Consider the following 7,997-nt stretch of genomic DNA (forward strand, 5'->3'; position numbering starts at 1 on the left):
CAGTACCCCATTTCCAGCAAGGGACAAGACTAAATGCCTGGGGAAAAGCACAGAAACAGCAAACAGAGTTCGCAAGTCACGGGCCTCTTAAATCGGAGCTGGTGTCCGTCTATTTAATAAGCCACATTCCTTTCCATGAACTTGCCCAGCCGTCCCTTGAACCTACGTGAGTTTTTGCATCTCCATCACCCCGTGTCAGGGGCTGGCACAGCTCCGCTACGCGCTCTGCAGCGAACCACCCCGGAATCTCCTTCCTACGGGGCTCACTTGATGCTCTGCAGCTGTTGGGTTAGGAGCCTGCCCTCCCTGCTCGCCCTCTCCACCCCACCGGGGGGTTTAATCCATCTCGTTCATTCTTTCACCGTCACCTTGTTTCCCCAGGCCAAAGCCCACTTACTCACTCCTCACCTGGAAGCCGGCCCAGGCGTGGACTCGCAGCCCTCTCCTCAGCCTAGCCCCTACCACCGTCTCCTTTCCCAGATAGGGAGCACCAGAACGGCACGCTGTTCAAGACGGCAACGCATCCTGGGTTTATACTGTGGGGGGAAAAAAAAAAAAAAAGCAAACAGCTGTTTGTTCTGGTTTTCCCCTCAACAATTCTTAACGTTTGCCTTTACTTTTGCGATTGCTATTGTCATTGAGCTGACGCTTTCATGGAACCATCCATCATTACTCTTTCCTAAGTTTTAATAGTCAGTAAATGCCCTTTTTTTTTTTTTTAAGGAAAAACAAAAAGAAAAGAAGTTAGGATTGCTTCTAGTGAACAACGTTTTTGTGCTCCTCTTTAGGTTCACCTCTACGATTTAACGCCCCATCTCTGAATCTCATCATGTCTTTTTGCTGTTCCTCCCACCTAACCTTCACCATAACTCTTCAGAATAACAGTATCAGCTGCGAATTTTGCCATGGCGCTTTTCACCTCTCACGTTTAGGTGTTTGGTTTTTTTAATACATTAAGCGACACAAAGTCTCAGCAGACCCCTAAAGATCACCCCCAGCACCGGTGACCTCCTTCCCTTCGAGAGCCGAACGCTTACTTTACCTTTGATTTTCCATCTTTTAAACAACTATTTATCCATGCAAAGACATTTTCTGTGGCGATTCAGGATTTCAGTGGCTATTTAGTTCCCTTAAAAACCTTGCGACGAAGCATCTCGTCAAAAGCTCTTGCTGGTAACCGAATTATCCACCCACTTTCCCCAGTAGAGCTGTTTGAAACCCTTCGCCGCGCTAACCAGCATTGACGGCTGCACACGTAGAAAGGCCGAGGTTTAGCAGACAGAAAGGCTGTCGCTAGGACTGGAGCGTGTATGCGTGTGGGGGGGTTCCCTCCGGAGAAATAAATACCAGTCTCCATTACCTGTTTCTCCATCTTTCCTACTTTACATGCAACATTTTTCATGCATGCCTAGGAATAGGTGTCAGCAGAATACATCACTCCCCATCAGCTGTGCTGCCATGAGCTAGCTGAATTAGTTACTACTTGCTAGGTGGATGCTGAAAGACCTTTGATCTTGAGAAGCCAAAGGAGGAGGCTTGAGTCTTGGGGTGGATTTTTTTGTTGTTTTTCGCCCTTTTTTTTTTTTTTTTTTTTCTTTTCAAAGGTTTCTCCAGAAACCAAACGCTTGGGCTGGTGCTGCGTTGCTTCTGACTGCGTGCAATTTCTTTTCTTCGCTCAGGGTCTTAGAGGCTGCATAGGCTACAGACTGCGTAACCCCGACTAAACGCGGAAAACGAGTACCAACTGTAGTTTGCGCCGATTCAGTTTAATTCAACGTTAAACTAACAGAAACTGCTCCAACAAAAACTGTCACTTCCAGCAGCTTCGCCTGCTAACCTTAAGAACGCAAAACAGGTGATAACAGGTGAAATTCCCCTTTATACACGTGTATTTAGCCAGGCATTTCCAAAGCAAAAACTCCAAAACCACTTCACTCTAATAGCCCCGAACTTGGCTATCTGCGTCTCTGCTTCACGCATCACTGCTGGGTGAATCAGTCATTCAAAGGTTTTTTTGGTTGGTTGCGTTGTGTGGGGTTATTCTTTTTTTTATTTTTTTTTTTTTTGTTGTTGTTTTAACATACTCAGCTTACGACGGTGCAAATAAGATTCCCAAATCCATTCCTCAGATCAAATAAAGGTAATTACAGAGCTTACTGTGGGCGATTCCCAGTGGGAGGGTGGGAGTGGCCACGGGTGGGGCTGCGAGGTGAATCCTGCACAGGCACAACAGAGAAAATGGGAATGTACCACACCCATCGTAAAACATGCTGCCACAGCCGGCAACAGAAACCATTAGGGTGGATCATCATACACACCTTCTCATAAAGGCAGAAAGATGGCATGAGATCCCAAGATGAACTCGCAAGTCACAGGGAGATGAGCGTGACTCACGGAGAGAGAAGAGGAACGTCAAGCAGGTGATGAGGCTGCTGAAGGATCCCTGCGCCCCGTGTCCCCCGCGTTCCCCCTACGTGATGTTCCCCAAAAGGGATTACTAGGGTACGCCGCATTGCATGCAGCCCTTGAGCTATCAATAGGCAATTCAAGAGAACAGCTATTAATCACGTTTATTACACTAGCCCATAAGAAGGAAGGAACAAGGCCAACGACATGTTACGGGTTGGGTGCAGAGCTGGCAATTCCTGCCCCACGTTACTTATTATATCATGCAGTGGTTCTCCCTTTTTTTTTTTTTTTTGAAACGTTAACCAACCTCATCTCTTAGCATTTGTCTTTAAAACCAACCGACATTTGCCTTCAAAACCAACCGACATTTGCCTTCCTTTCAATTAAAATTTAATGGTGAACTCTATAAAGAGAGAGATCCTACAGAAAATATCGTGGGCAGCCCGTAGAGCACTTTGGAAACCAGGACTAGAACAGCCGTAGCAGAAGGGAAGGGGATACATTGGAATATATCAAAAGAACTAATAACGTGATAGAAGAAAGTAAAGTGACGTGGACTTTCGTTGCAGGGAGAGGAAAGGAAAGAGGATGGATAAAGCAATACTTAGGAGGAGACAATCTACATGATAGGAGAAAGGGGGGCTGAAGGGAACAAAAGATTATATGAAACAGGGCTATAAAAAAGGTAAGAGAGGAGCACAGATGTGAGGGATACCTGGAGAAGAGCGAAGTGATAATTCCTTACCTCAAACCAGGACTTTAATATATTCTCCTAGCTTTCTGCAGTCTGCAGTTCATGAATTTTTGAGCCAAAGAATGTATCTCTTTACCGTTCAATTTAATGGCTATAGCTGCTTTATCTTTGCTTCTTCCTATGATTTTTTTTTTTTTATAAGTTGCATGGTTGTACTGAGAGCTCTGCCACGTCTGATGCATCTCTGCATTGCCATTCCCCAGACCCACTGCAGAGTAAAACTTTGCTCTGAATCCGGCGCAAAGAATTCAGTTATATACGTGCTGTGATCAGCCCATGAACACGCTACGCCGTTATCTCCTGTGCTGGTCTGACCTGCCAACCGAGTCGGTTATTCGTGAAAGAATCGCACAGTTTCTGTGTCGTATTAACTACTTCAGCTCTTGGAACCGTGGCTGACTTCAGGCTTAGACGTCTGGTAGAAATAAAGCAGGGAAATTTCATACTCCGCATTCAGGAAACAGCGCGATCGTTCATCCAGAAAACAGGACAGAGTACGCAAAGGACAGGGTTTTGAAAATACTGTCAGAGTTGCAAAGCTGGCAGGGAGAGCTAACATCTTTTTTTATCAGGTTAACTGCTGTAGTCGGAAAGACGTATTAGTGTTTACTACGGTGAGGAAAAAGGCGCGGGGAAAACCAAGTCCAAGTGACAAGTTCATTCACCTTCTCGGCTAAATATTTCCACGGTTGGTTTCTGTTCAGCGCCGAGTTCCCTTTCTGCTGAGCTAATTAGCCTGTGAGGGACTTTTCTCTGTCAAGGGCTTCCCAAACGATGGGTCTGCCCAGTCTACAAGAAATGGGGAAGTTCTTATGGTTGCTACCTCAGCCACGCTATGTGAATTCCTGCCATGTTTTCCAGTTGTGCATAAATCAATACTTTAACATCAGTGATAAAATACATACCCAAAATGAAGAGGGTACGCAGTGCAGCTGGGGAGAAATCCTATGATCTGCTTTCCGCTATTTTGAGTGAATCGCTGTGTCCTTGGAGAACATCTGCTGTGTAAACACCGTGGTGTGCCCACACCTTCAACGCCACATGTTGTGTTGGTCCTCCCGTCCCAGAAAGGCATGAGCAGAACCAGAAGTTGGTTCAAGGAAGGGCTGCGGGTATAACCGAAGGTCTGGAACGGCTTCGCAATGAGAAACGACTAACTTTCAACCCGGAAAAGAGGAAAATATAGCAAAAACGTCATAAATCACAAACACGAAGTCCTCTGCAGGGACAGACGTGTTCCTCCTTCCTCACAGCTGGCGTCCAAAAGTAGCAGACGCAGGATAAAATATAAACGAAAAAGAAAAGCTAAAATGTTGATGTAAGGATGGGAAACTGGACTAAAGACCACAGGGATAGTAACATTGCCTGTATATTTTACCATGTTCAGATGTCCTGGATCTGCTTCTCTAAAATGTTTCATTCCCTACAATAGATTTAGGACAAATGCCTTTTTTTTGGGGGGGAAAAAGTTTGTTTATACATTTAGTCGTAGTATTTTATAGATGCGTTCCTACAGCAGATTCAACACCTGCTGCAAACACTCCGCTTTTCTCCCCACCTACCAGGAAGCACCTGGATGCTTTGGAGCTCCTCCCCACTCCACTCCTGCTTGAGAGCACGCCTGGACGTGGTGGCAATTACCCTAAAGTCTCCATGTAGCCCACAGTGATCCCTTGGGATCCAGCCTTGCCTACCAGTAGCCCTCAATGAAAAGAAATACATTCTGATAATTCAGGAATGATCTCATAGAAATATGGCATCCTTCTCTTACCTGAGTTCAGTACCTTGATGTAGGTGACCCAAAATTTTGGTAGACTTCTTAAAGCCTGTGGTACTGCAGACCACTATGCTGTCTATCGCTCTTAAATTTCTCAGAAAATTGCTAGATCCAGGCTTCTTCGTCATTATTTTTCCATTTGTCATTACATCTTTTGCTATTTCATAATGCCACCGTGTTTTGAGCACCCAATTCCCTTCAAGGGGAATATTTGCCTTAACGCACAAGCTTAATTTACTACCACGTGTGGATGTCATCAATCAATTTACTTTCTCTCAAATCTCTAATAAAAATAATAAATGACATTAGAGTTAATCCTAAACCCTGAAATACCCCACCAGACAACTTGCTCTGTTTAGATTTATTAAATTAAGTTCATCGTTATTCTAGTCAAGCATCAGTTCACGCAACAAGTCTCAAACCCAAACTGACGTGGACTTATTCCACAACCAGATCTACTTGAGTAGAATCTACGCTTCTGCGGAGCTCTGAAACCCAACTACCTACATGCCAATTCATCCCGTGTTGTATCATTCGGGTTATTTATATCACTCTTAGAGCAACTATTCCATAGGAATTTATTCGCCTGGAGAGATGTTACAACAGGAAAGTTGGAACGCAGCCGTAGCCAAACCTCCTTCCTCCTCGACAGGTACTTTTTAGAGGGTACCAAACACATCCCATGTGAGATGATGTAGAAAGGGTTCTCGCTTGAGATTATCACTGCTCCGGCCCTGATGAATTAAGCTTATTTTCCACATGCTCCCACGAAATACGCAAAAGTTATTTCCAGAAATAGCTAAATGTGGGCAGTTACCACCAGCTAACCATGAGAGAACTGAGCTCAGGGCCCTCGAATAAGAAAGCAAAAATAGCATAGTTACATTAAACAAAGACTCACAAACAGATCTAAATTCAGAAGAGAAGAAATTACCATCCTTAGAAGCCCTGTAAAAGCTATTTGGGTATCCTATAATCAAGGTCCAACACATACTATAAAGAGAAGCAAGAAAGCAGTAAGAAATGGATGTGGCTAAACCCGAATTTAGTGCTGTGCTGCGCGGATTGAAATCCTGCTCCTGAAAACGTCTCCCAAAAATAGGGCAAGCCTCAGTGACACGCGTGGTAGAGATCAAGAAAGCAATCATAGCTACCACCAACCATCATCCAGCACAACCTTCGGTGTCAATCCGTCAGGAATAAGCTTAGAAAGAAGGGGTTGCATTCGTCGTAAGCCACAACAATTTCTGATTCTCAATAATAAATTTGGGTGGTTTTTTTTTTTTTTTCCTGAAAGCTTCCCACATAAATAATTACACATAGAAATATTCCGGTATAGCTGGCAAGTGTTAGTCACAAAATTTCGGTCACTTTACAACATTTGGAACTTGACATTATCGGGGGGGCAGACTTTTAACTGTAAACTGAAAAATTCTAAAACCTCATGGCCTCTCTGGCTCCTTCCTCATAAAAGACTCGGGGAGAGGGGGGGAAAATATCCCGAATAGTTACTTCTTGGAAAACACCAATGTGATTTGGAGAGGAAAAAGATGATTTAGTGCTTTGGGGAGGGGGCGGAGAAGGGAGCAGGTCACAGAAGCCGGTGCCAAGCGAGGATGAGGGAGTTGCCTCCGGCACGCATGCGGAATGGGTTAGGAACTGGGGAGCATCCAAACACACCTTCCTCTGGCGAAAACTGATCTCGGCCCCGAGGGACGGAGAGGGCATTTACAGTAACATACAGGGGTTTGGAGCAGTTCGGATTGCGCGGACGGCCCCGTGCCCAGCTCTGCTGGAGTGTATCGCCGGCAAAACGCCCTCCAATCGCCAGAAAAGACACAAAACGGAGAATTGTTTGAAGGATGGATGGCTGCCACGGGACGCCAGTCATGCAGAGCTAATAGAGCGGCCGCTGATACTTTGCTTATCCAAACGCTCAGCTGAGGTTACAGTTTCTCACTCTTTTCTTTTTCGAAAGATAGTTATCTTATCACGGGAGCCTAGGATTGTCACGCAACATTTGCAAAAGTCGAAATGACACGGGCTGGGGAGAAATGGTTCCAGCTACATCTGGGATAATCAGATACCTCTTTTTCCACAGCAAAGCATCATTGTTTTCTTCAACACGTCCCACATCCAGGCAACCCACTGTTTCCTTAAGCTCTCCGTCTCTCTTATCGTAAACAATTTATTGTAATCTTGATTATTGACAACCTCCGCTGGCCGTAACTTCTTCTCTCTTAGAGGAGATTTGTCAGTAAGCGGCCCGATTTCCCTTTGCGAAAATCCGCATTAGCAATGCAAAGCGGGTTTGGTTTGTTTTGGGGTTCTTTGTTTGGTTGTTATATCTCCTCTATACAAAATAAAGTTAGTGCCTCTAAGGGACATTTTAAAAACAAAATAAGACATTCAAAGAACAGTGACAGCAAAGATTTTTCAGTGCGTTAATTGGGCAGTTTCTACTTGGCCGTATTCCTAGCCTGCTGCGACACGTATCAATGAAAGTAAAGTTGCAAATGGCTTTTGGAGCGAGAAATTTGGATTCCAAGAATAAAACGAGGAAGTCAGAAGTACGTGGCCAGAGGTTTTTCTCCCACAGCAGGACGTACCCGCGGCGTGCCATTGCTAGGATAAGGATAACGGAGATGCAGTTAGTACGGAGCTGCTGAGGAGCGGTGCCGATCTTAACGTGAAAACCGAAAACCGCACTGTGATCGCAGACTTGGGATTTTTCCCCATGTGGGAGATCCCTCTGAAATGGATTCTCAACAAAGGCATTAAATAACACCCAGTAAATGTGGACTATCAGCTCGACACTGTTTTAGTACAAGGCTGCGCCTCGTGTGACATTCAGTAAAACACATTCTCTGTGCGGGGGCGGGGGGGAATTTTTATAGTATTAAAAGGGCAGGAAGACTCCTCCTTTCCAGCAAAATGAACTTCAGAAACAGAACCTGGCGAAAGTCTTGGAGGGGAGGGACAAAAATAATTTGGGTTTCCTGGACCTTTTGTATTGACTGTCCGAATAACCATGAAATATCCACTTTGTTTTCGGAA

This window comes from Larus michahellis, chromosome 7 (assembly GCF_964199755.1).
Source record: "Larus michahellis chromosome 7, bLarMic1.1, whole genome shotgun sequence".
In the NCBI taxonomy this organism is placed as follows: Eukaryota; Metazoa; Chordata; class Aves; order Charadriiformes; family Laridae; genus Larus; species Larus michahellis.